Genomic DNA, 14,987 nt, shown 5'->3' on the forward strand with positions numbered 1-14,987 from the left:
CAACAGAGAACACATACCTCAGTTGAATAATTGTGAGCATATGTTAGCTATGCCAATATCCTGTGGAAAGAAACAAAAGGCTCTAACTTATTTTTAACTGAAAGAATCACATAACTACTAAAGTTTTTCCTTGAGAATTTCAAGTCAAATTGGGATTACTGTACTTCCCTCTCTGGGAAGTTGTATGATTATTATTCTTATAATTAAAAAAGTAGAAGTTAATGAGGAAACATGTTAACATCAGATGATTTAGGGGCCTATTAATACTAAAAGTGTATTGGGAAAAAAAAAAGGGGGGGAAAAGGAAAAGCCCATTGTGTAATCCAGGTCTGATGAAATGCTGGACAATTTTGAGACTGATAAAGTGAGTCACTGCCAACTGACTCAGCATGACAACGGGAGTTCATTGTTGCCTTCGGACTGAAGGAAGCAAGCACGCAGTGGGTTCGCACCGATTTGTTCTTTTACTAAAATGTGCCATTTCCGCCATCTTCTTCTCCTCTCACGTCTTCCATCAGACCCTCTGGTGTCTCCAGTACACACTGCATCTATTAAGCCCTGCAGTATTCAGCTAGCATTGGATACAACACACATTAAGTCCTCAGATGCTGCATGTTACAAAATTAACTTAAAAGGCTGGAATGCAGTTCCATTTTTAAGTCCCAGTATATTTATATTTCACATATGGTTTTCGCTAGGCTATTCACAGGGGGGACTATAAAGCATCTCAACATGTGAGGTACTCTTGTAAACCTCACCATGTCCTCAGTTGCACTTACTGTCCTCAGGCATGGGGGATGTTGTACTGGAAGCATTAATATGTATATACGTGCTGCTTTTTACATCTACATTTCATTCTGCTGGTAGGTTTGGCAATTCAGCAGGATGGCTGAATTCAACTCAAAAAATGGAATTCCTGTTTGTCTCCAAGGCTTTCAAAAGATTAACTTCTGCCAGTCACTGCAACTTCCCCCCAGCACCTTCTGAAGTTAAGAAAACAAGGAGAGCTCAGCAGCTCCCATGGGGCTCGGGACCCTCCAAGGTCTGGGCAACAGAACTAAACAACATGTACTGCCTCCAGCCTTGGGATCTCTCAGTTATATGAGAAGAGTTTCCTCTAATATTGCAATAAAGTGGATTTACATTATTAGCATACACAAGACTGACCAAGAGAAAGGCTCACCTGTTGCACAACATTACATGGAGTGTACAGGGTAATGTTACAAAATCTGGTTTGTGGCTCTTTAGCTTCTCCATACCATCATTTGCTATTTTCTGCTTTTCCAATTAAAGCTGCTTCTCCTGAAGTCTGAAACATGAAAGTCATGTTTTGAGGTTTTTTTACAAGGGATTATTAGAGTCTTAGAAGTCTTCTGATTTTACTGTAGTTTAAAAATAAAATTAAATTCTTTTTGAAAATAAACAAGCAACAAGAATGGTCTACATTTGTTCCAGCAGCTAAAGCATATCCAGCTATTACAATTTTTTAGAATGCATATTTTGCCAAAGGGAACTATGCCACATCAAAAATTGTCATGCCAGGTAAGAAAAACTCAGAACTGAAGGGTAAGATAGGTAATCAGCAAATATGGGTTATAGCCAACTCGAAGGTAGACAACTTGACAGGTGACTTGAACTAAGTCAGTCAACATCTCTAAATATGAGTTTATCCAGTGCAGGAGGCTACTAAAGCTTTCCTATTTCAGAAGGGTATCTTAAAGCTTAATTAATAGTTCATAAAGAACTCAGATTCTCAGATGAGAAACATCAGAAAACACCAAAGTATTATTAATCTCAGGTGCCAAAGAATTATCCCTGCTCTTGCATGGATTAGGTCTGAAATATTTGTAATTTCTGTGATAGCAGTATCCCCAGTCCAGTTTGCAAATGATGAGAGTTATCCAAGTAAAATAAATGTCTGGCCATCAGAGTAAACAAAGACATCATTTTACAAATCCAATCTAAATTGTAGAGATAATCAATATGAGAATAGCAGTGCCCACAATGAAACCTGTATTAATTATGAAGAGAGTTTATGAAAGAAATTAATCATTATTATGGAGTTCGCTGTAGGAACTTAATAGCATGAGCCAATTCTTCATGACTCTTATGATGCTTGAGGTCAAATATGCTGAGTTTGAAATAAACTTTAATCTACTCTGAACTAACTTTGTATAAAAAAAGAAAGCTTCTCATAAGTTCCACTGTACTGCCCAAAATAATAAATCTATTCTACCCCATAAGTGCGTGTGGTCTGATATGCCATCCTGAAAATAGATTCTAATGCCTCTTTTCCCTCTCTTTTCTTTTGTTTGCCTTATTTTGTTTAGATTGGTGCTATAGGAAAACTATATATACTGATTACAAGAGAAAATTTTATATGGGAGTCAAGCAATATATTTTTAAGCTTACTTTGTTGTTTTTTTTTTCTTTAAGTAACCACTCTTCCAAAAAAAACAGAGAAATGTTTATGGAAATAAAGAAACAAATTATAACAATTTTAGGTAGCATACCACAGTCAAATAAATACCATTTTCTAATAAAACAAACTGGGAGAAAGCCTAGTTTAACTTAACCCATAGTAACCAAGAAAGCAGCTCAAGGGACTTTCTTTTCCAGAATCAGAACCATTCTTGAGCGCTAAAGATTCATGTCCTTTGATGAGCTTCAGAATCCCTTTTTGTAGGACTATAAATTCTTCTATGACTGCGAGCATTGAAAATGCTCAATGTGGGCTTAATTCCACCTCCAGTCAAGTCAAGTCCCAGTTGTGTTCAAAGGGAGAAGAGGGAAATTGAAGCTGAGAGCATTTGAAAGAACTATACTTTGTATTTATTTGTTTTTGTGAAGTTCATCTTACACAAAGTAAAAGAAGGAAGACATAAATAATATCCAATCTTATTGATGTGAAGTCCTCACATGGCAAGAAGTCCATGGATCAGAAGTAGGCAGGCAATTCTTGGGGGGTCTCTTGTTTGGGGTACTTCTGAGCTTATGTGTTTGTGTGTGTGCTTGTGAGGGGAAGGAAGCCAAACCACTGGGATGCAGCCAAGATGTAGGGCTTGACTATCCCTCCATGTGCATTGAGAGATGCAGCAGCAGTGTCTTCTTGCTTTTGCAAAATATGGAATTAGCCATTTTGGAGACTCCTAATAATGTATGCAAAGCTCACAATATGATCAATAATTAGGTGTGCAACAGGAAGAACCCTTAAACTTCAACACGAACACTCTCCAATTAAGAGTCAAAACCAGCTAAGTGTGACTATTTCTCTGAGCTAGCTTTGTTGATGCTGTAGGATTTCTCTGTAGTTGTACAGTTCTGCTTACTAAAATTCTCTTGGCAACTACAGACTTCCTTACTTCTGATCTCATCACACACAGATGGCTCAGGCTTGTAAAATATTATTAGGGGACGTGTTGGAGTGGCCTGAACATGGGTCACTCCAGCAGCGTAATCTGACTCTCACGATTTCTCTGGATTTATGTAACCTTGACTTCTGCCAGGGTTTCCTAACCTGCAAAATGGGAAAAGAGTCTACCTCCTAACAAAGTGATGAGAATGTGTGAGTGAATATATGTACAACCCTATATAAAAGGAAGAGTGTTACTGCTATTTGAGGAGAGTAAGATAGCGTCATGTGGACTTTTATTCTCTTCTCTGAAACAAACACCGACATAGATATAAACAGTGCCTGCAGAAAATCAAGGGGTGAACTTCTGTATGTTTTCTTAAACATTCTGTAGCTTTTGCATGTAAAGTCTGCTTAGAAGACTTTTGAATAGTTTAATAATTAAACCAAAAATCTTTAGTTCTAAAAGTATTAACATTTACCAGAGTGGATTTATTTTTCCAGCGGTGTCATAAATTCACAGTATTTACTCACCAGTTCTGGTTTTCATAACAAGACTGTGGTTTTTATTTTGATCCCTGGTTAATTTATTGCTGCAGCACATCATTTTGCTTTTCCTTTGGAGGTTCTGAGGAAAAGTAATTCTTTACAGACACTGTTCAGATGGTATTTTTCAATTAAAAACACTTAAAGCAGAAAGGAACGATTGTCTAGTGGGGGACTGAAGATCAGAGTTCAATGCTTGGCTCTACAATAGACTCCCTGGGGACATTCTCAAAGGCACAAATGGCAGGTTGGCACATCACTCCCTTACTTGCTTTAGTGGGAGTTAGCTGCCTCTGAAAACCTCTATTTCCTTTCCGTCGATTATCCCAATAAAATCATCCAATTTTTCCCTGTGTCTTGGTCTGCAACCACAACAGTAGAAATTCTAACATTTTATTCCCCTCACCTCTCTCCTGACTTGCCTTTTTAACTAAAAGCTTCCTGAGGCAGCACTGCTTTTACAGCACGTAAAATACCCAACAGCAGTGGATGGGGCACTGATCTCATCTGGGACTCCCCAGTTCCTGTTAGAATGAACTCATGCAAATAACATCAGTACTAATTGGGAATCTGGAGTTAACATGCTCCTCAGGTCAGGTCAGGTTATCATGCTGTCCAGGAGCAGTGCTGCTCAGGTAAAAAGCACCACATTGTCAGCTCAGGTGAGTGGCATCTACAGAACTGGAGCTGGACAGCAAGGCTGGGTCAGTGTCTCCCAGTGGCACCAAGATGAGCCATCATTGAAAAAGGGGAATTATTAACCCTCTTCATCTCAGTCCTTGGTTTTTTGGTAACTTCTGTTCCATTTAAGTCAACACCCTTTGACCAAAATGTTGCAATTTACTGGAACAAAATGCAAAACTTTAACAAATGTCCACAAGGCCTTTCAGAAATCAAATCATGAACCTGAGTATGTATTTGCACCACAAGAGTAGAAGTACTCAGCCACCATGGTAACAAAAACAGGTCTGTCTTATTTATCTTGCAATTCAGAATTAGGCACAGCAATTTTTGTTTTCAAACCACAAATGTAAAATTTCCAAAAATGCGACATGTGGAACTACTTAAAGGGAGTGAATGGCAATATACTGAACAAATCTGCATGACCAGTAAATTCAAGAAAATATTGATCTGTATTTGTTTATTCAAAAAGTGGAGTGCCCCACAGAATTATTCTACTAAAACTAATAATAATTTTTTTCTACTCTACTGAACTTAAATGCATTGTGACCAAGAGTTAAAATTAAAACAAAACAAAACAATTCATATTCCATATGCATGTATTAATTATCTCCTGTCCTACCTGGAATTACCATGTTTGCCAAATGAGATGAGCTAGTGCTCATTATATTCCAGAACATCACCACTGAGCAATGACGTCCTTCAGATACCCACCAGTAGTTAAACCAGGCTTTTTATTTTTGACCTATTGCATAAGTTATTCTCTAAGCCATTCATCTTTCTCAACTATTTCTTTCTGGCTATAACCAAGATCCTAAGTTTTGTGGACAATTTTTTTTCCCTGAAGTTAACACAGCAAAAGCCAGCAGCATTACAGTAGGAATTATTTTTATGCAATATATTCATGAGTCTAAGGCATATCTTTATCTTCTAGGCACATCCTCCATTTCTTTCTGCATCATATTGTATCCTCTATGCAATCAGCCCAGTGTGCAAAGTAAGATAGAATTCCTACCGTAGATGTAAATAATTCAAGAAAGTTTGCAACTCCTCAGGGAGATTTACTCACAGATCACCTGTTCACAGAGTTTAAATGGATGTCAGAAGAACTCCAGGATTATTACAGACCGAGGATGGGAAGGGTTACAACAAAGTATCAGTATTCTCACAGCATAAAACTGAAAGTGGCTTTGATTTTGGATACATTAACAAACATCAAAAGGATTGGTCTAAATCCGCCAGTGGAGGAATGTAGTTTGATTGCATCATGTACTGGGATGCTGCTGCAGTTGGATCCAGAAAGAATGACGCATCACTGTCTGACATAGCTCTGATAATAGATAAGTAAACTGTAGGATTGCCAAATGAAGAGGTCAAAAAAAATCCCAACAAAAACAAAAGAGCTGATAAAGCAAATTACACCAACAGAATTTGCAGTGCAACATGAACAAAAGAAACCCAAACAAACCCCATTCCTATTACTGATGGGATGCCCCACATGGCATCACTGCAAATGGATTCTACAGAGAGTGAGAACGACACAAGTCCACAGTTCTGCAGTAACAGCAGCCCACGCAGAATATCTCTACTTGCCAGCTGAGAAACCTTGACCTACTGGCCATGTGCCTGTATTTCTATCCCCCTGATTCACTAAATCAATCATGCCTTAAGATAGATTGCAATCACGGGTGACAAAACTCAAATCTTTTCTGTTTGCAACAATCATTGTATTTTCCTCCCAAAGGCAAAGCATGCTAAGGACATTCTTTATATGTCCAGAGGCCGACAGCCTGTCACTCTCTTTACACAATGCACCACATGTATCTAGGACATAGAAAGGATTATTTAAAACTCTAAAGGAGACATTTATACCCAGTACACTTCCAAAATAAGGATGGCAAGTTGCTGAAATAACTTATTTAAAACTTTTTCTCAAGTACAGAGTGATAGAATTAGAGTAAAATCATCTAGAAGGGGCTGGAAACACTTTCTCATGAAGTCTTAAACATCACTTCGAGTGACATTAACTCGAGCTACATGTCCCATCGGAGAGCAAGTGTCAGCAAAGTAAATGCATTAGTTAAAGCTTAATAGTAGTTTGGTGTTCAATATCCTGAAATATTTAATATGTTTTTTTCCCAAAGTAAACTGTTATTCAGTTTTAATGAAGACATTAACCTGCTTGATTTGTAAGCTCCTGTGGGAAGTCAGTCTAAAACACTGTCACAAGAGGTAGGCAGATGTAACAAGAACTGTGACAGGAAATCAAGCATATTTTAAATGTTAAAAAAGCAGCCAGACAACAAGTCTCAATATGCTCTTGTTTTCTTTTAGTTTTGTTTATTTTTTGGTAATATGATTTCTGCCCTTTAAAAGATGCCAATTGAGGCTGGCTGTAACGTAGTCCGAAGGTAACTGTGGGTACTGAAATCTACGTGAGTCCTCACCAACTATGTTGTAAACAAGAAGTGGTAGGATACAGACTAAAAAAAAAAAAAAAGTTTGGTCAGATTCTGAACTTCAAGACACTTGCAGTCTCCAGCATTGTAGGATGACAGCTTTAAACTGGAATCCACTGTAACACTTTTAGTCACAGTTTGAATTTTCCAGACTGACTTTGAATACAGTCTACACTTCATGGGAACAGCCGGTCTTGTGAGTTTTCAGCTTGAAATGATAGTGATATAACAAGATGAGCAAAAATGGTGAGACCCCAAGCAATTAAGGTGGGTGTGTATTCTTCCTGAAATGCATATTGGTGGTTTGACAAGGGAGACAAGCTGGCTGCTTTGTTTCACAGTAGCTGTGTTTAGTTCATGCTGTCAAGCGTGGATTCTGACACTTAACAGTATTAATATTGCTATTTCTATTGATATAATTAGCACTTCTATAAATAATAGCTAAGGCTGCCATAGCTAAGTATATTACTGCAATCAGCACCATCAGGCCCTTCTTCGTTACACACCCTCCTGGAAATGCAAGCTGATTGATCTCAACAAGAAGACAGCCACTGAGCAATGCTGTTGATTCTAGCAGCCCAGCGAGGAGCAGCTCCCACCACGTAGAAGTCTCTCCTAAACAAGTAGTTTTTATGTGTGAGACTAACATTTCTCACCAGTCTTGCACCTGCCAACGTTTGAATGCTATAAATAGGGACTCTTCTTTTCAGCCACACGATTAAAAAACCCTCACATTGAGTTCAGTGGGTGTTATTCATACACTACAATGGGGAGAAGTCCTACAAATTGTTTTGGAGACAATCTAGAACCCACATTTAAACTCCACCTAAACAGCACAAAGATTTTATTTATTTACTTTACAGTTATGAAACAGAAAACTGCTTAACAAAACAGATATTGCTGCTTTTAACAAAAGAATAGCAGCACCTGCCATTTCAATCCCTAATTTCATTCTGGTACATTTAAAAATAGAGAAGAATGACAGTTTTTCTAGAGGCCCAAACTTCAGACACTTCGAACCTGTTTCCCAGAACTTTGCTTTGTTTTTGCTGCACCTAAAAGCTGTAACTTCTACACGAGTTTTGACAGTGTTTAATATCTACCTTGAGGTACTTATGCTTAATGACTGCAACTTACAACCAGCACCAGTGGGAGATGGAAGTGTACAGAACCAGTGGTGGTGGAAATAAAGCCTCAGGGTCTCCAAAGATGCATACAAAAATACAAGCAGTTAAAAATTATCACCAGTTTTGGAAACAGTGAGTATTTTCTGCTTTCTTCATCTTCCATAAAGTGATATGGGTAAACACTGCACAAAGCTATTCTGAAGGCCAATATTTACAGTGTCTGGAAATAGAAAGTGTTATGTATAAGAAAAGCAGCCTAGATGTCTGACTGGAGTTTGCTACAAAAATGCTTTAAAACTTCCACTTTCTTAAGCTTTAGTCAAACGGATATGCTGAAAGTCATGTGGGAAATTAGGCAATTCGTGTGCACAATTACTATGGGGTGGGAGACACACATTTTTGAATCCTGGAATTTCTTCCAGAAACAGTACTTGCTAGCTGCAGTACTTGAAAACTTAAAATGGTAAAGAGGAGACTGCAATTCCAAAGGAGCTTTGAACTCCTGTACTACTAATACAGCTCACTTTGTATGAGGCCAAAGCACTCAGAGAGCACTATGTCTTTCAGCAGTATCAATGCCAAAATCATTCCTGTATAATTCCACTGATGTCACTTCAGTTATTTCAAAGAGGAAATTCATGTCTAAGCCACCTTCTGTTTTCTGATGTAAACCCAGAATAACTACACCAAAGTTTATAAAACTACTGACACTGGCATTTATTGTCAAACCAAACAGCCAATGGAAAAATTGGCCCCTACCATCTGATATTATTACTTTAGATATTATTTATAATCCTGATGGCTGCATTTTGGAGTTCTCCACATACATACCTTTGCAAATATTCGTGATGACAGCACATGGTATTATTCTTGTTGCACAGATAGGAAACAAAGAGTGAGCAATTTTTCCCTAAAGTCAAATATGCTATTCATGGCAGAGAACTTAATGAGGCCCAAGTCTTAAGCCAGGAACCCAGACCAGTAAACAAGTACTCAGTCTTCAATATGCTTTCAAGAAAATATAAGAAGCAATAATTGGCTTAGACATCATATTGGATTTAAAAAAAAAGAAATTATGAAAGAAATTATTATTTCTTTGAATAAGCTGTTAAAGAGTCAAAATCAGAACTTTCTCTTACAAAGAAATTTGATAACAAAATGTCTTATTCTGCTATTCCTTGAGGCATCTTTCATTAATATCTGGGAAAATCAGAGTATAATCTGAGATCCATTTTTATCAGTAAGAACAAAATTATCTACACACCAAAATCTTTTTATTTCCTGCTCACCCTACTCAGGCCATAAACACGGGACTTCCCAAAGCAACACAGACCTTCCAAAATCACCTCTGGTTGTGAAAACTAGTCAATGGCAACTATTTTCTTTTGTTTCAGATATGCTCAATGATTCCTCTCAGTGAATATACTGCTCATGAAAATTAAAGAACTGAATTTTGACTTGCTTGGGTTGCTCTGATATGCAAGATCAAGGGTCAGCATGCCAATGTAAGGGTAAACAAGCAAAGTTTACTAATAGCTGCCAATTTGAGACACTGTATTTGTTTGTTTGTTTGTTTATCAATAAAGTAATGATTTGCGCACATTCTCTGCAATGCCTCTTCAGAGAGCCTAAACTGCTGGTAAGATTTCTTGGGCAATTACAGATGAATTCGGCTTACTTAACATTAGTTTGGTACTTTGAGCAAATTAAAAATAATTATTTTTCCCTGTAGCATCTTCTACATTAGTATCTGCAGTCACTCTGGAATCTTAATGAGCTAAACTCGGTTAATTCTGTCCATTCTTGGCTAGAGGACTGCCTTCTCCTTCATGATACACATGCAATCATTTGGGAACAGTTTGCAAATCTAAAATTCCACCTCGCTTGAAGGGATTTACAGCCTCACATGACAAACTATACTGAACAATACTGAGGCCCTGTGAAAAATAAACAGAAAGAACACACTTATTTTCTAATACCAAGATGGAAATAGTAAGTCTTGAGGGCCGCCTGGAATTTGACCAAGGTTACCCAGCAAGGATCAAATCCTATTTGTTTTAGGCAGGCAGCCCTGCTGAAATCAAATAAGCCTACAGCACAGATCAGTATACTAAGGCTATGGTTTAACCTCTGAGGCATGCTATAAATCCTGTGCCACAAAATAGGTGCTATGGATTAATTTCTAATCCCAAATTATAACTCGTCATTGAAGAGCTGGAAACCCAATTCTCCTCACAGATTTACATAACAAGAACAGAACCATGCTGAGATTTAAGACTTACAAAATTTCTAACAAAATATTTTCCAGGATACTCAATTCATGCAGTGACAAATAAATCACACTGAATTAACAAACCATACACTATGACACACCACCTTTTTTTTTTATTTTTAAATCTGCCTGCATATCTAGTCATTAATTTACCCAATAAATTAATTCCACAAGTGGCTCTCCAAGTCATCAGTTTGAATTATCAAGTTTCTGCTGTATTTCCAAAACAATGCCAGGCATGCATGTGCGTAGGAGGGATGGGACAATGAAGCCAATAGGTGCAGCTGTGGCCTGGGAGGCAGAAGGTCTGTTCAAACTCTGTCACTGACTGCTTTTTGACATTGGGAAGTCATTTCAGTGCTGTTTAATTCAAAGTCTTTCTAGTATATAACATTTTAGCGATGAAGTCACTCCTCAAACATTTGGAGGGCAGAAACAACCCTTTATGAACTTTATGAAATCTTATTTTCCCCTGAAAAATCAGCAACACTGGGGGAAAGGGGTGTGTTCAGCCAGTCTGTTTGGATTTCTAGCCTTTTTATCTTCCCCCTGTGTAAAACAGAAAAAAGTTGACCTTCACAATGCATCTTTATGCAAGGACAGGTGAAAGACCGCCTCCGTAAATTGAGATGATTGAATGGGCTAGCTGGTATCTCATACATCTGGTACTGCTGCTGCGCAGGATCTGAACAGTTCTTCACTTTAATATGAATGCTGGCAACCCTGATTTTAAACCAGAGGACTTAGGTTCCATTCCTAATATTACATCATAATAAGACCAAACATTAAATCCTCAGCCAGAAGGATTTTTCTTGTGTTTTACTTCTGTGCTACCACAACAAACAGTTTAAGACTCATAAACCATTTCATTTTGGAAGACACAAGGCATTCATATCTTTAACAACTGACTAGTCACAGATTCCACATGCTATCAGAAAGTTTTCTTCTCCTAGAAATGAGGATTTTTTAAAAACACCTACAGATTAAATGATGAGATTTAAAATAATGCTAAAATTTTCTGTAATGTTCTTCCTGCATTACAAATGGACTATTAAATCAGTGAAGTGCCAATCAAATGCTTTTGTACTTTGAAAGAAAGGTTTAAATAACAAAAGCAGTTTTTCAGGCCTCTCTCTCCCTCGGTAGTCAGTGTCACCTATGCACTAATTACAACATATTTACTCGCTTTTCTAGTAAGATCACGATTGAATAGTTTTTTTTTAAGAACATGATTTTTAAGAAAAGTTGCAATCAGAGCCTCGTGGATTCTGCCTCTTATTAATCCAGCTTGTCTAAGAAAAATATAATGTTGTGCAGTAAACTTCAAGATATATGACAGGATGGAATAATAACAGCTCTGGATTCTGTTTCCAGCTTTAAAAATCGACTCGCTGCATGACCTCGGGTGAACCATTAATTAACTAGGGCCAAATCCTCTGTGGACTAAACACAATGGAACTAGCCAGTTTGTACAAGTCAAAGATCTGGCCCCAAGTTTCCAGAAGTTTTGAATCAGGCTGGCCAAATACTGGAATTTTTATCCTGTGAAAAAATATTTAGTTCCGTTTCAGAGTAAGAAGTAAAGCTCTCACGTCCTTTGTGGAATAAAAATTCCAAGCAATTCCTTTAAAGGGGGGAAAACAGGAAAACGGGGGGAAAACAAGAAAAAAAAAAAGGTGGAAGTCTCTAAGGGGAAGATTTTATTAAGTGTGTTTTCTCCCTGTAAGCAGAAAGAAGAATTGACAGAACTCTGCAAGGCAGGTACCCATGAACCATCGCTTTAATTTTCCGGTCAGAATAATGTAACTTTTTTTTCCCAATAAAACTGGAACTTTCTTGCAGAAAACTGCAACTTCACAAACACCACATTTTCCACTGGGGAGGGAAGGATCCTCCCAGTCAGCTCTAATACTGCGTCCTCATTGCATCCTCTGAACAGCTGAAAGAGCTCTTGCCTCTGAGGGGTTTTTGTGTGTGAAAGGGAAGGATACAGTACTTTCCTATCACAGGTTTATTTTTGTCTTGAGTTACCCGTTCTTGCAAAGCACCCCGAGACTCACAGACGCGAAATGGTTCTACATTTCTACAACCTCAGCCCCGTAAATTCCAAAACCATCATTTCTGTTTGAGAGCATATCCCAGGCATTCAGAAAGACCCAGAAAGGCGCTCGGATTTCAGGATTGTGATCCAGTAGCTGTAGACAATAACAGCTTTTGTAGAGATACTTTTTGCTCCTAAAATAATTACTCCGCTCGGAGAGCCGAGCTTCAGGGTTTTGCACATTAATCTGCTTTACAGTGAGTCTGACTTTCTCACAATTTCCCATTTGCCACTCAGCACAGAGGGCTCCAAGGCTGACAGGAGGGCTTTGAACCTGAGAAGCACCGGCTCGCTCGGCTACAAAAGGAGGCGAAGTCTGGGAACACGACGGGCAGCGCGGCAGCCCGTTTCCTCCTCAACCTGCAAATCCATTTTTCTTTCCTGCGCTCCGACTGCCAAACGCCGAGCCCCCTCCCTCCTGGCAGGGACACGGAAAGCCGGGCACACGGCGCTGTCCCCTCGGCGCAGGAGGCTGCCCGGCGCCCGGAGGAAGAACCGAAGGGACCGACGGCTCCGGCAGCGCCGTGGGACGCGCGGTGCGCTCGGGTGGGACGGCGCTGCCGGAGCCTCCGTAGGGAAAACGGCAACAGCTGATTTGCTCCGTGAGCCCTCGGGGACGGCATCGAAAAGGAACCAAAGCCCCAAAAAACCCCAAGCAGCTGAGCCCTTCGATGCGGGAGGACGAGCAGCTCCTCCTCAGGCCAGCCCTGAGCCCGCGTCCCGCGCGGCAGCCCGGGCAGCGGCACTGCCTTTCTCCCGGGGGATAACCCCAACCTGCCCTCTCAGAACCACTGGATTACAGGCTGGGCTAGGCTGGAAGGGGCCACACTGGGTCATCCGGCCCAACCTCTCTGCTCGAGCGGGGTCATCCCGGAGCATACTGTACGGGATTGTGTCCAGATGGTTCTTGGGCATCTCTTCCCTCCCCGACCCTCGCTCACAACCGAGCGCCGCCAACTTTTCCCAGCGGCGCGGCTGGAGAAGGAGGAGGAGGAGCGGGGGGGGGAGAGAGGAGACGGGGACAAGCGGGGGGAATGTCTGTGCCAAGTCTCCCTCTCCGGCCGCGCGCACCCTCAGGGGAGTGGCCCCGCCGGCTCCCAAACTTTTTCGGTACGGCGAAAAAACTCCGGGAGGCGGCGGGTGCGAGCCGTTCCCCCTGCAGGACTACCGGCTCCGCTCGCCCCCGGAATACGAGCTCTCCCCGCCCGCCGGGACGCGGAGCCCCTCGCCCCCCACCACCCCTCACCCGCCCGCCCCGCCCCCGATGGGCGGAGCACGCCCGGGCCCCGCCCCCGGCCGCGCGCTGACCCCGGAAGCGCCGGTACCTCTCTCATCTTCTCCTGCCCCGCGCTGGGCGCCGCCGGCTCGCGGCACTTTCAGAGGCGGCCGCCGCCACCTCGCAGGGCCCCCTCATTGGCCCCCGGCCCCCCCGCCCAACTGGCCCGCACCCATTGGCTCGTAGCGCCACCACTCAAGACGGGCCCCGCCTCTCGCCGGCGTCTGGGCCCGCCCGCCTCCTCGCGACTCACGGCTGGTTCTCGATAGGCGAAGCCGGTCCGCTATGCGCCCCTCCTATTGGAAAGTAGAAACGTCGGTCAAACGAGCGGACCCTCTCATTGGTCGAATTTTAGAACGCTAGGGGGCCGTCTTCGCCGCTCGGGAGCGCTGACTGGCTGGGCGGAGGTGTCAGTCGTGCCGGCACTCGGGTGCCGATTGGCCGCCGCGGGCCAGGCAGCAGGTTAGGTTGCGCTCCCCCCCGCCACGCCCTCCCCCCTCCGCCTTCTACGCATTTCTATTTCCCGTTTTATTTATTTATTTTCCTCCATAAACTTAAATGACCCCGGAGGGGGCGGGGCCCGGACGGGGCCCTCCCGGGTGGGGAGACCAATGGCAGAGCGGCAGCGGGGCGGGGCCGGCGGCGGCGCGGGCCAACGGGAGCGCGGCAGACGGGCCGCACTCGGCCAATGGGGGGTGCCCCCGCCCCCGCCCGGAGCCCGCGGCGGCCCTGGGGGGGGCTGGGGCCCGGCCGGGAATGAGGACCGGGCAATGGCGAAGGGGGGGGCGGCCGGGGTGTCCCGGGGGCGGGAGGAAGGGACATAGATCGTTTCCTTCCTCGCACGCAGGGGCCACGGCAGCGCGCCTGCCCCGCTGCCTGCGTGAGGCGCTCACGCCGGGAAGCGAGGGGAAGGCGTTTTCCCAGGAGCGCTTCTCTCGTCCCTGCTCTGGCGCAGGGATCCCTCGCCTGGGCGCTGTGGGGCCTGGGGCAGAGAGCCCCTCAGGCAGAGCCGGCAGGTGTTCTGGCAGCAAAGGCGGCCTTCGTAGGTGCTGGGATTGCAGCCAGGTCCGGGTCGAGGAGCACTAGGAGCGTTCTGGAGCCCCAAGAGCGCTGGTGCCTCCAGGAGGGCCTGGAGGGCAGTGGGCTCAGTCTCCCTCCTTTGTCATTGAAGAG

General features: G+C 42.6%; 1 protein-coding gene across 3 annotated transcripts in view; it reads right to left on the reverse strand.

The window, feature by feature from the left end:
* The window catches only part of ZBTB20 (zinc finger and BTB domain containing 20), a 475,279-nt gene extending 460,993 nt beyond the window's left edge, over positions 1–14,286 (reverse strand). For all 3 annotated transcript variants that reach the window (XM_050977301.1, XM_050977281.1, XM_050977297.1), the window contains exon 1: positions 13,864–14,286. The gene's annotated coding sequence lies outside the window, so the exon portion shown is untranslated. The remainder of the gene's footprint in view (positions 1–13,863) is intronic.
* Positions 14,287–14,987: the final 701 nt, after the last annotated feature.

The sequence above is a fragment of the Serinus canaria genome, chromosome 1, assembly GCF_022539315.1.
Source record: "Serinus canaria isolate serCan28SL12 chromosome 1, serCan2020, whole genome shotgun sequence".
Lineage (NCBI taxonomy): Eukaryota > Metazoa > Chordata > Aves > Passeriformes > Fringillidae > Serinus > Serinus canaria.